Source organism: Rhododendron vialii, chromosome 7a (assembly GCF_030253575.1).
Source record: "Rhododendron vialii isolate Sample 1 chromosome 7a, ASM3025357v1".
NCBI lineage: Eukaryota > Viridiplantae > Streptophyta > Magnoliopsida > Ericales > Ericaceae > Rhododendron > Rhododendron vialii.
Window position 1 is genome coordinate 41,364,296 of NC_080563.1, and position 12,174 is coordinate 41,376,469.

At 40.8% G+C, this 12,174-nt stretch overlaps 1 non-coding gene across 1 annotated transcript; it reads left to right on the forward strand.

Moving 5' to 3' along the window:
• Positions 1-3,691: 3,691 nt before the first annotated feature.
• On the forward strand, positions 3,692-3,800 carry LOC131335001 (small nucleolar RNA R71). The gene has a single exon (XR_009202395.1). It is a non-coding gene; the product is annotated as a small nucleolar RNA R71 (small nucleolar RNA).
• Positions 3,801-12,174: the final 8,374 nt, after the last annotated feature.

Consider the following 12,174-nt stretch of genomic DNA (forward strand, 5'->3'; position numbering starts at 1 on the left):
AGGTCATCTACCCAGACTAGCCGCCACCTTACCCTTAGCTACCAACATGCTTCCATTGGTGCCAACCAAACAAAGTCCAACAAGAGATTTAAACATCTGTAACCAAATTTTTACGGACCCAAATACTAGAAAAACAAATATAATCCACCGACACTGAAAAACGTGAAATAAACACATAAAATGACACCACCACCCTAGCTTCATGCATCATGGAAATCCAAAATCAATCCAAACTGCTCTCGGCAAAGTTGTCGCTGACCTCTAAATCTGGAAACTGAGGCGGTTGATACAGAGTCGAGGACTGCCCTATAACATGATCAAACAATCACTTATTCTGATGTGCTAGTAGGTGCTGATTTCTCCCAACTTGCCTCAACTCCACATTTTCTTTTCTTTTCTTTTTCTTTTTTTTTTTTTCGACTTAGCTTTATGGCCTGAAGGTTGGGTTTGGTTACAAAACATGACACCCATCAAGATTTCTTCACTTTCACTTCCGACGACAACGATGCTCCAAATCCAATGCAATAAGACACCCATGATGCACAATGCTAGACCCCCCAAACTATAGTCCAACCCACACACCGGTTTCCTAGGTTAGACTCAAGAACTGACTCGGACTGGTTTAAGATTGGACAAAGGGACACATATGTGGTCTAATCATGCAAAAATGCCTTGTCTCATCCCCTATGCACGTTACCAACTCTCACAAATGCATGCAAAACATCTAGCTACTCAATTGTGAAACAAAAGCCTACTATTTTCCGCAAATACGAGAAAAAGAAAACAAAGAATATGGGAATGTTTATCAGGATGCACTATTAACTACGTAGGGACACTTACTCAACGTAACGACAGCACTAACATGTTCACAAAGGCGCCAAATATATGCATGAACTTGAATTAAAACAGGCACAATAATTCGGCTAATTCTAACATGCTCGCCTAACAATACAATCAAGCATAACAAATGTATCCCCTGGAAAAAAAATAATAATAATAATAAAATAAAAATTTACCCTAAAATTACCCTAGCAACGCAACAAAACATGTACAAGGTACACCCTCCCCCCAACTAGAAACATGCTATGTCCCCAGAGCATGGAGACACATCAAAAGAAAGCACAAGGGAGAAGAAATAGACCTACGGGTGGCAGCCAACCACCATGACCTCGGCCGATGTTCGAGGAATTTCCTGTCACCCGGCCTCAGGGCCATCACCGTACCCTGCAAAAGACATTAGTTCCGCCCGGTTCGTGGTATCCGAGCTCCCAAAACAAAAATAAAAAGAGAAATACTCCACCAAATCTTCACGCGATCAACGTGTCATACTTTTCTCCCCATCCCTCGCCGGTGGGCAAGAAACGGGTGGCTATACAAGACCATGATGCAATTTTTTTTCGCTTTTCAAATTTTTTTCTTTTTGATATGAGAGAAGAAAAACAACTAAATAAAAGACAAAAATAAATAGATTGCCCAAAAACAACATAACTTAATTAGTAGAATCCAATGTTACCAACACAAAATTGCCCTTACTAACCGGAGCTGGGCACACGATCCTTATTTTAATAGCGGCGTGCGAAAGCTATAAGACCCAAGTCAATGATGGGTACCCCTATTACTAGGGGTCGGGTCCACTTCTCAATGAAGAGAGTGGTACGCAAAAGCTACCCGTCGGAACGTAGCCACAACGGCTACACTATAGGGTCATCCGAATAAACAGGATTGACCAACGCCTCAACCAGTTCACCTACTTCACCCAGGATCGACCAACACCTCCATCAAACTCCCTAATTCTGGAGAATTTAAGAATGACGCCTCCTTGGCTATCTCTAGAAGATCCTTATATAAAATATTATCGACATGCTCCTGCATCAGCGTGTCGATCAAACTCACCTCATCAATCTTGACTCGGCTCTCTGCATTAAACACTTTCACCTCCATTTTCAAGTCCCCAAACGACAATTGGACTTGTCCAGTTTTACAATTCATGACAGCACTGGAAGTGGCTAGAAAAGGACGGCCAAGGATGATAGGAGTCTTCTCAAAGACCTCCGGTATTGGGCAAGTATCTAGGACAATAAAGTCGACAGGAAAAAGAAACTCGCCCACTTGAATTAAAACATCTTCCACCACCCCCTTTGGAACTCTCACACTCCGGTCGGCCAATTGTAACGTGACCGGTGTGGCTCTCAAATCGCCTAGGCCAAGCTTTAAGTATACCGAATAAGGGAGCAAGTTGACACTTGCTCCTAAATCCAACAAAGCCTTATCGAATTTTTGGCCCGCGATAGCTATAGGGATGGTGGGACAACCAGGGTCCTTGCACTTAGTAGGGATCTCAGCCTGGAGAATGGAGCTCACTTGCTCCGTCAGAAGCACTTTATCCTGACTCTTGGTTCTCCGCTTTGACGTGCACAAATCCTTCAAGACCTTAGCAAACTGGGGAATTGCGTCAATGGCTTCCATCAAAGAGATAGGAAATTGAACTTTCTTGAATAATTCAAGCATTTGAAAGTTCACATTGACCTTAGGTTTCGCCACCAAGCGATTTGGGTATGGAGCAACGGGTGGCGTTGGAGTCATGGGGGCCGCAGTTGCAGGCACTACCACCTCAGGTGACTCCTCATCATCCTTTACCTCCTTCCTAAGGACATCAACAATATCAGGAGTTGCTCTTGGTGCATCAACCGGCTCCGGGGGTGGAGCTGGTTTTTGCTTTAGGGGGATGGACTTATCGATCTCCTTCCCGCTCCTGAGAATGGTGACTGACTTAGCCTCCTCCTGATTCTGGTTTTGAACATTAGGACCTGAAGAATTTCCCAAATAATGGGCACCCGCTGCACTACCCTGGGCTGGAAACTTACCCTTCTCCTGCTGCAGTTGACTGACAACCGCAGTGAGTTGCGACATTTGGGTTGTAAGGGCCCCAATTTGCTGTCTTGATTCCGTCTGAAATGTCATTTGTGACTGCATCAGGGAATTGACAGTATCCTCTAACTTATGATCATGCGCGGTTATTTGCGAATAACCTGGAGGAGGACCACGAGTTGATGGACCTGCCCCCCTACCAGGCTGTTGCTGGAAATGGAATGGAATGATTTGACCCTGAAGAGGCCTGGACGATTGGGCCTGTTGAAACTGTTGTGGCGGAGGTAGCGCAAGGGGTTGAGCTTGGCCTTCACCTACGGGTCTGGAATCTGACCACCCAAAATTGGGGTGATCCCTCCATCCCGCATTATACGTGGTAGAATAAGGATCCCAGGTCCTAACTGCATTGACTTCTTCCTAATTAAACTGACTCGCCCCCTTGGCGGCAATAAACCCAGGACAAACCGTCGCGGTGTGCCCTTTACATTCACACCACACGCATACTTCCTCAATTGATACCTCATGAACTGGACGAACCTGCCTCACCTCTAGCTCCTCTAATCTCTGAGCCATTTTCTCAACCTGAGCCTGAAGTCGCTGGTCACGAATGGTAACCGGGACAACGTTGGACCCAGAAGGTCCGGATCGCTCAAAATCGGATGGTTCTAAAGCCCTCTGCCTATCAGCTAGGTCATCTAAGAAATCCCAAGCCTGGTCCGCTGTTTTGGACAAGAAATCGTCCCCTTTGCAAGAATATTCTATGTGCTGGACTGACTCAGCGTTTAGACCCAGATGAAAGAAACCGACTAACTGAATTCTCTCAAAGCCATGGTGTGGCAGCCTTAGGAGCAATTCCTTGAAACGCTCCCATGCCTTGAGAAATGACTCATCCCTCTCCTGCCTAAAACCTTGGATTTGACGCCTAAAAGTTTTAGTCTTAGCCTCAGAAAAGTACTTCCTATAAAACGCGTCACGCACTTGTGCCCATGTGGTGAAGGATTGAGACTTTTGCATTCGGAACCACAGAAGCGCACCATCTTTCAATGTTGCCTCAAACAGCTTGAGGCATGCGTTCTCATATTGGGTATTAGACGCTAGGTTGCGCACCAATCCCTCAAATGTCCGCACATGCTCGTACGGATCATCGCACTCCCTCCCGTGGAAACTAGGGAGACTATTAAGGACACCAGGTTTGACTGTAAAGGCATTGCATGCCTCCTGTGTCTCTTGTGGAAACACAATGGGTCCGGGAGGAGTAGTCCTCTCGGGATGCATGTGCTGTCTCAAGGACGGCGGATTGACTAATTGCCTATCTCCCATCTCGACTGACTCTAATTCTGACTCCGAAACTGACTCTGGAACTGACTGGAAAAGTGGATTGCTGACACTAACTGACTCAAAAGGCAAATCTATATAAAAATCACTAATGGGAATAGACTCTGACTGGTGCTCAGCTGAGTCTGACTCTAAACTAGAAGATGAAGAACTAGACAACACAGGCTGACTCGACTCCAGTTCTTTTCGAACTAAACGATGTGTCGGGTCGCGATAAAAAAAAAGGGTCCTGTTTAGAGGACACCTTCCTCTCTCTACCTATGGTGACTCAACTAAAAGACAAAAATTACGAAAACTCACATTCTAGAACACACGTCGCCGTCCCCGGCAACGGCGCCAAAAATGCTTGACCGACCGGGTGTTAATAAATAAAGACTAAAAACGCGTCCCAAGCGTAGGACTCTCGACCAATGTAGCACAATAATTCCGGAAGTACCGGAGTCGAACCACAGAGACGGACGGACGGTGTTGACTCAATTGTGATGAACTTTAGTTTAATCTGGCTCTTAGGTAGCCACCCTTTGTTTGATTGATTGATTTACTACCTAAATCACTGAATTGATTTAATTAACTATAAATTTAAAGGAGAGTACAGCCGTGGGAACCCAGCGTCTGCAACTAGCCTAACCAATATTTACTCGGGACACAATTATTCAATTCACTGATCTCAGAATAAGGAAAAAAGGGGTTCCTAATAAATGCCCACCACTTGTCACCAGCTCTCATGCGCATTTAAAATCTGATGATGCCTGGGTTTTGTTTATTAGAAAGGGATTTTCTTTCATATCCCAAAACTGTTGGAAAAACGAATTAATTCGTACCCGAGGTAAAACATTGATTAAACTAGTCACAGGACGCCTTCGTCCCGTGGCTGCACCCTGGGGAACTACTCACGCATGCTTGAAATAACAGAAAATAAAACCCTAGATCGAAACATGATCATCTGTTGCAGAAGAGACGGAAAAAAAAATAAAAGAAAGATCCACGTAGAATAGATAATAACGAACAACTTTAATTAACGAAGAAATTCGACAAACGTTACCAGAATCCAAGCGATTGAAAGAAATAGTGCAGAAAACTTAAGAACTGAGAGAAAACAAAACAACGTTAGTGAAAAAGCTGCTACGTAAAAGTCTGGAATGAAAAATCTACCCTAAAACTAACTTAAAACGAGGTATTTATATTAATCCCCGTTAAAAACAATAAAAATCCTAAAATTAATCGGAATTGGAACCGGCTTAACCCAAAACGTCAACGTTCGAGGCCCTTTTTAAGCCCCTCGGTAGCGCTACATCACTTTCCTTGTAGCGCTACCGAACCCCTTAAAATGCTGACGTCCGTTGACCTAGCTTTGGCCAATGTTCTCTCTTAACCTTTAGGTAGCGCTACACCAAAAAGGGTGTAGCGCTAGCCAACTCTCTGATCACTTTGTGGACTTTGCTATCCACTTCTGAGCGCTATACCACTTTCTTGTAGCGCTCGCGAATGACTTCGGTGATTTCCTCGTCAATTTCACTCCAACACTTAGTCTCCACAGCCTTTCACGCTCACAAGCTCTATCACGGCCTACCGGGTACTTCTCATTAGCGCCAAAACATCTCAATTTCCTGCAAATTAGGCACAAACACAAAATCCAACCTCGTGCACGCATTAAATGGAAAAATGAGAATTAAATGCACGTCTAACGCGCTAATTTCCCTACTTAGGCGCTTAAATTCATGAATTCCACGCGCCTATCACTTATTCTCTATTACGGTGAACGGCTCTATTGGTCAAACTTCGTGTGTCAATTCTGCTTTGCACTATGTGCTTATTTCTCGGTGGTAGAGTTTAGGTTCCTGCCTGTTGTGCTTGTTTAGCCTGTATATCTGTATTTTCGGTGGATTCCTGTATTTGCCCGATGGGCACTTTTATTGAAATGAAACTAATTGACTTGTCAAAAAAAAAAAAAAAAGATTCAAAATGATATGGACACGTGAATTTATGTTGGGGTGGTGGGTATTTTCCGGGGCGGTTCCAGAGACCCCTAAAAAAACCCCCAAAGTTTTCGATCGAACTTTGATAATCCGAGCCGCTCAATGTAATCAAAATGTACCTGCGAGAAATCAGCAAAAAAAATAACCGGAAAGGGCTTCATCGGAATAGTTTTTTATTGAACTTTATTGAACGGTTCAATAAAAAAACGCTCAAATCAAGCCCTTCCCGGTTATTTTTTTTGCCAATTTCTCACGAGCACTCTTAAAATTACGTTCTGAACACATTAAGCGGCTTGGATCATCAAAATTTGATTATATACTATGAGATTAAGATTTGAAGAATTTTTTTAGGGGTCCTTGGAACCACCCAATGGAAAATACATGCTTTCGCTTTGTGCTTTTTCGTTCTGTTTTCTAATTTGTATCTGCTTCGCAATGAATTTTTACTAATAATTCAACTATACTTGCTAAATCTAGAAACTAAAAACTAGAATCAATTGCAAGGAAAAAAAAAGTTATGGAAGATAAAAGATCATATAAACGAAAATTTCTTTTTCTACTCTGGTTTTTTATTTATTTTTACTTCGTTCCCTATTTGCACTGATGTACTTATTCTCATTGCCGAAAAAGCAATTATAAGTAATTGTAAAAACATGAGTAGGAAAGGTGAATTATACCTAGTATTCCGAGAAAAAATTTAAAGTCGGCCAATTTCAGCCTGAGCCCGAGTAGAAATCCAAAAGTTATGATGGTGATGACATATACGTACCAAGGAGTTGGTAGCTAGTAAATTTTACTCTCTCTGTCCTAATTTATTGTGCATATGTTATCTTTTAATTTATAATATTTGATATATTCAATATGAATCTTGTATATATGATAGATCTCAATTGATTTTATTAAACAACATTTTCAAAGTCTTAGAAAACACTATAGATTGTAAAACCTATACAATTGTTCTAGTGGCACGAGACTTAGGGCTAAACCGAGATGTTCGTGAATTGTTCGGGGCTCGACTCAATAAAAGCTCGTTCGAGTTTGAGTTCAGATATGAAACGAACTAAACCTGAGTCTCAATTTTAGACTTGTTTAATAAATTGGCCAAAACTTGAACCAGACAGTAATCGGCTCGATTAGACCAGCGAACCTAGTGTGTATATATTTATATCTCATAAGAATTTCACGCATAATTTTGAAATGATGAACATTTTACATGTCCATAATTAAAATCTTATAACTTGTACATATATAAACTCTTAAAAGCATTATAAGTTCAATATATGTATGAGCTTATTTATGTACAAAATATAAATTTCATTTGTAGTTCTAGACTTGTACAAGAGCATAACTATATACTACTATTTTTTCATTTGTAGTTCTAGACTTGTACAAGAGCATAACTATATACTACTATTTTTTATTCATTAAAGTTCGTGAACAAATTTGAGTTCGATTCAAACCCAAATAAGTTTGAGTTTGTTTAAAGAATTAGCAAATGAACCTAAATATTCAAAAGCTTGAATTTATTGGGCTCATTTGTTTCCCTAAACACAACTCTCGAATTGGGCACAACAATTGGGGTTGGACGGAGGGAGTGGTAATTTACTGTTTTGTTTCTGAGAAATATATATACTGTATAATACTCCTACTCCGTATGTAAAAGTGTCCACGTTCCATGCATGTTCAATTCGGTGATACGTGTCAGGAAAATGGAGACATTTATAAGTGGGAGAAATATGCATGGACTACAAGACAAGACAAAACAATTTTTTTATGGTTCCCTATTTTCCTCTCTCTCTCTCCCTCTACTGCGAAATACTTAGGATCCGTTCCAGAAACCTTCTTAAAAAATAAGTACTTATTTTGAAACTTCTCAAAGAAAAATAAGAAGGGTTGTTCCAAAAAACTCAAATAAACAGTTTATTTCACATTTTCAAACTAAAAAATAACGTAAATGAAAAATAAATTTTCAATTTTTTTTGCACCGTATTAAAAATCTCAATGAGATCTATCAAATAAGATCCATATTGATAGAAAAATTATTTGCGTAAACACATGATTTTTGAACTTAAAGTTGCCTTAACCAAAAAATATGTACTTACTTCTTATTTTGTGGAACAAGTTTTATTATTGAACAAAAAATAAAAATTTATTCAAGTTCTGAAACGGGGCCTTACTCCTATTAAAAGGCTTTATTGTACGTATGGTTTTCTGACCTTTTGTCGGCAGAAAATCTTTCCTTTCCCTATCATATCATAATGGTCAGAAGAAGACTCCTTGGGATGGAACAGTAAATCAAAGAGACCGAGAGCTAGACCGAGCGAGGTCCGACAGGATACAAATTTCAAGCAAGCATAGATTTGGACATTTTTAATCACATACACAATTATGTTATAATCACAAATATTTACACGACTACTATTCTATAACTATATACATTTATACGTACAAACACATAAATTTTCTTACATTGAGATATGGAGTTCACATACACACAGTATGCGTAGGCCCAACATCTCAATTTGCTGTGTGGGCCCCACATCTCAATATGAGAGACACAGTGTGTGTGTGGACATCATACCTCAATGTAGAGAGTTTGTGTGTGTTGTTATAAATTAATTGATTTACACAAACTAATTAACAAAATGGGGCGTTCCTTTTTTGGTTGACAATGTAATTGACAAACACATATTCTTTTTTTTATCAAGTCGTAATTTTAAAAATTTTATTTAAGCTAGTGAGTATATATAGAATTAGAATGGAAGAAGTCTTTATTTTGTGATTGAGAGTGTGCAATTAGAATGACCGAAGGCAAGATGTTCACAGGGTTAAAGTCAGTCAAGCATGAAAGGATCGATCAATTTGCAGAAACCGATCAATCAGAGAGTCAATCGGGTACTACTGCATTGAAAACGGCCGATCGAAATAAAAATGATGGCTCGTTTACGACTACTAAAAAAACCTGTTCCACTTCATTCTAGGGTTATCTAAGCCGCAAATAAACATAATGAGATTGCATAACGAGATTTATGAATCTTTGATTTTTCAATCATAGGTTCAAGAGGTTTCTACATCAGTTTACCAACAACTTCGAGTTGCTTCCAATGGATTTCTGGATGGAGTTTTGGAAGACTTATCAGGATTCAAGGCGGCGGCAATTAAGCACTTGGTGTGGTGAACGAAAAATCAACAAATAAGTCTTTGAGCGATTGTGAGGATTCAAATTGTATGATAAGATTATTAGTAACTACATAATGATTCATTTTTTCTACCGCTTCTATCAAGTTTCTCTAAAGCCTCTCTAACCTTAGTTCTCTTCTCTGCCGCCGTCGTTGCCGCCTTGGTGGGGGAGGGGGAGGGGGGGAGGCGCCCCTCTCCCCTCCTCCCCCGGGCTCTCTTCTCCCCATCCACCTTACCCTCTTCTCTTTTTGCTGTATCTGGTTCCTCCTCAATCCTTTCCTTTGCCACGTGTGCCCGTCCATGTTCCATTATCTTCTGCTTCAACGTTTCACACATCGGATCCACTGTTGGGTGGATCCGGTAGGGCCTAACATTGTGGTGGTGATCAGCGTGCTGTAAGCTGTTGTTTGGATGATTGACAGCCGCCCACGCACACTGACCAATGACGCAAACCAAGACCCACACCAAACCCTGTAAGAAATAGTACCCCTCTCGTCAGACCAGATTCAAGAGAACCGAACCAAGAAAGAAAGAAAAAAACAAAAACAAAAAACACACAGCCGAAAATACACAAACCCTAGATTAGACAAGCCTTTTCTAATAGTACGTACTTATATACAACAAATTACTTGAACTAAAACCAAAACTCAAAAAAGACTCGAAACCACACAAAGATGATGCAAACCCCCCAAAAAACTCAGATCCTTCCATACACCAAGGCATAAAAACCAACCCCAAACACCAGACCGTACGTACGCGCACAACAAAACTAGAACAAAACCTGATCTCAAAACCTCACCAGCTAGACCTGTAAAGATCTTGTATTTTTAATAAATAATAATAATTACCAATATATATATATTATTTTGCTCGTTAGTTATTTAATGCGAAAAATTATTTATGTCGTCACACCAATTTTATTTCTATAATCGATTGTGCGCGCGCGTGTCCGACGAATTAATTCTTTATTGCGTGCGTGTGTGTACACTGGATCATTTCACCCAAACCTTAACCTAACTAAATCCTAAACTAGGATCCTAAACAAACTATTACCAAACCAATACTCTACCCTCACCTCACATCTCCCGCTCCTTTCTTCTTTTTCAGCCGAAAATCCCACCTTCTCCTCTGCAAAAATCAGAAACCCACTCCCTCACCATACCTCCTATCCCATCCCACCACTTCAGCACTCCACTTATTCACTCTTCCTTTTATTTTTACAACCTCCAACACAAACACCCACCTTGGTATTCCTGTCCAGAGAAAAAGAGAGAGGAAGAGAAATCAGCCGGGCCTCCATTTCCTATTCTCAGCCGTGTACCTCCATCACCAACTCCATTTCCTTCTCTTCTTCACCATCACCAGCCATATACCACCATAACCACCACCTCCTCTCACCAACACCACCGAGCTCACTCCACCATTACCGAAACCCCAGCTGCCGTAGCTCCATCGTCACCTCCAACCGCCGCTCATCCTCTCACCACCGAGCTCCGACCCACTCCGAACTCTCTCCGATCCCCGTTCCACTAGACGAGAGGTAGTCCGAAACTCACCTCCCTACGTATATATCATGCTCTACATTGATTTTTTTTGTGTTCGGTGTTATTGTATTCGGACCCGACGTCACGGGTCGAGTCCGGGCCGGAGCCACTGCGTGGAACCGCTGCCTCTGTTTTTGTTTTCTTTCCTTTCCAGCACACCGCTGCCTCTGTTTTTGTTTTCTTTATAAAAGAAAAGGAAGGAAAAGAAAGACAGCCCGGGAGAAATTAAAAAGATTATAGAATAATTATTGTCTAACCCCTTGAGTTAGATTAGTTTGCAAATTCCACCACTGGGTTTGAATAGCTTCTAAAACCACCCTAGAGAATATGAAATAATAATATAAGTCCCTAAGTTAAATATTTTCGGTTTGATGTTAGTTAATCGCATGATTAATATATTCAAATGATAAATTCTATGGTATGATAAATTTTATTGCATGAGTAGATTTATTGCATGATTGGTTGTTATCGTAGAATTAATTATTGTAGCATGTATACATGTTTTGTAGAAGTATTAATTTATGCAAAATGTTGTTGGATTGATAGATGGGACAAATAGGTTCCCGGGGTTGGTTGCGAGGTGTGGATTTAACTTATTAGACGTGAGAATAGGATTAATGGAAAAATAATAAAGTGAGAAGCTGAGATTTGGATTCCGGGCTTGGAACCCGTGGTGACGTATTGATTGGAGATTGATTGGTGGTGAGTTTGTGAATTGTTGGTTTACGAAACCCTGGGTACGGCATGGTGGTGGTCGACTCTCGGATATTGGGACGGGTCATAAGGGAGTGCTTGACCGACCGGGTGTTAATAAATAAAGACTAAAAACGCGTCCCAAGCGTAGGACTCTCGACCAATGTAGCACAATAATTCCGGAAGTACCGGAGTCGAACCACAGAGACGGACGGACGGTGTTGACTCAATTGTGATGAACTTTAGTTTAATCTGGCTCTTAGGTAGCCACCCTTTGTTTGATTGATTGATTTACTACCTAAATCACTGAATTGATTTAATTAACTATAAATTTAAAGGAGAGTACAGCCGTGAGAACCCAGCGTCTGCAACTAGCCTAACCAATATTTACTCGGGACACAATTATTCAATTCACTGATCTCAGAATAAGAAAAAAGGGGTTCCTAATAAATGCCCACCACTTGTCACCAGCTCTCATGCGCATTTAAAATCTGATGATGCCTGGGTTTTGTTTATTAGAAAGGGATTTTCTTTCATATCCCAAAACTGTTGGAAAAACGAATTAATTCGTACCCGAG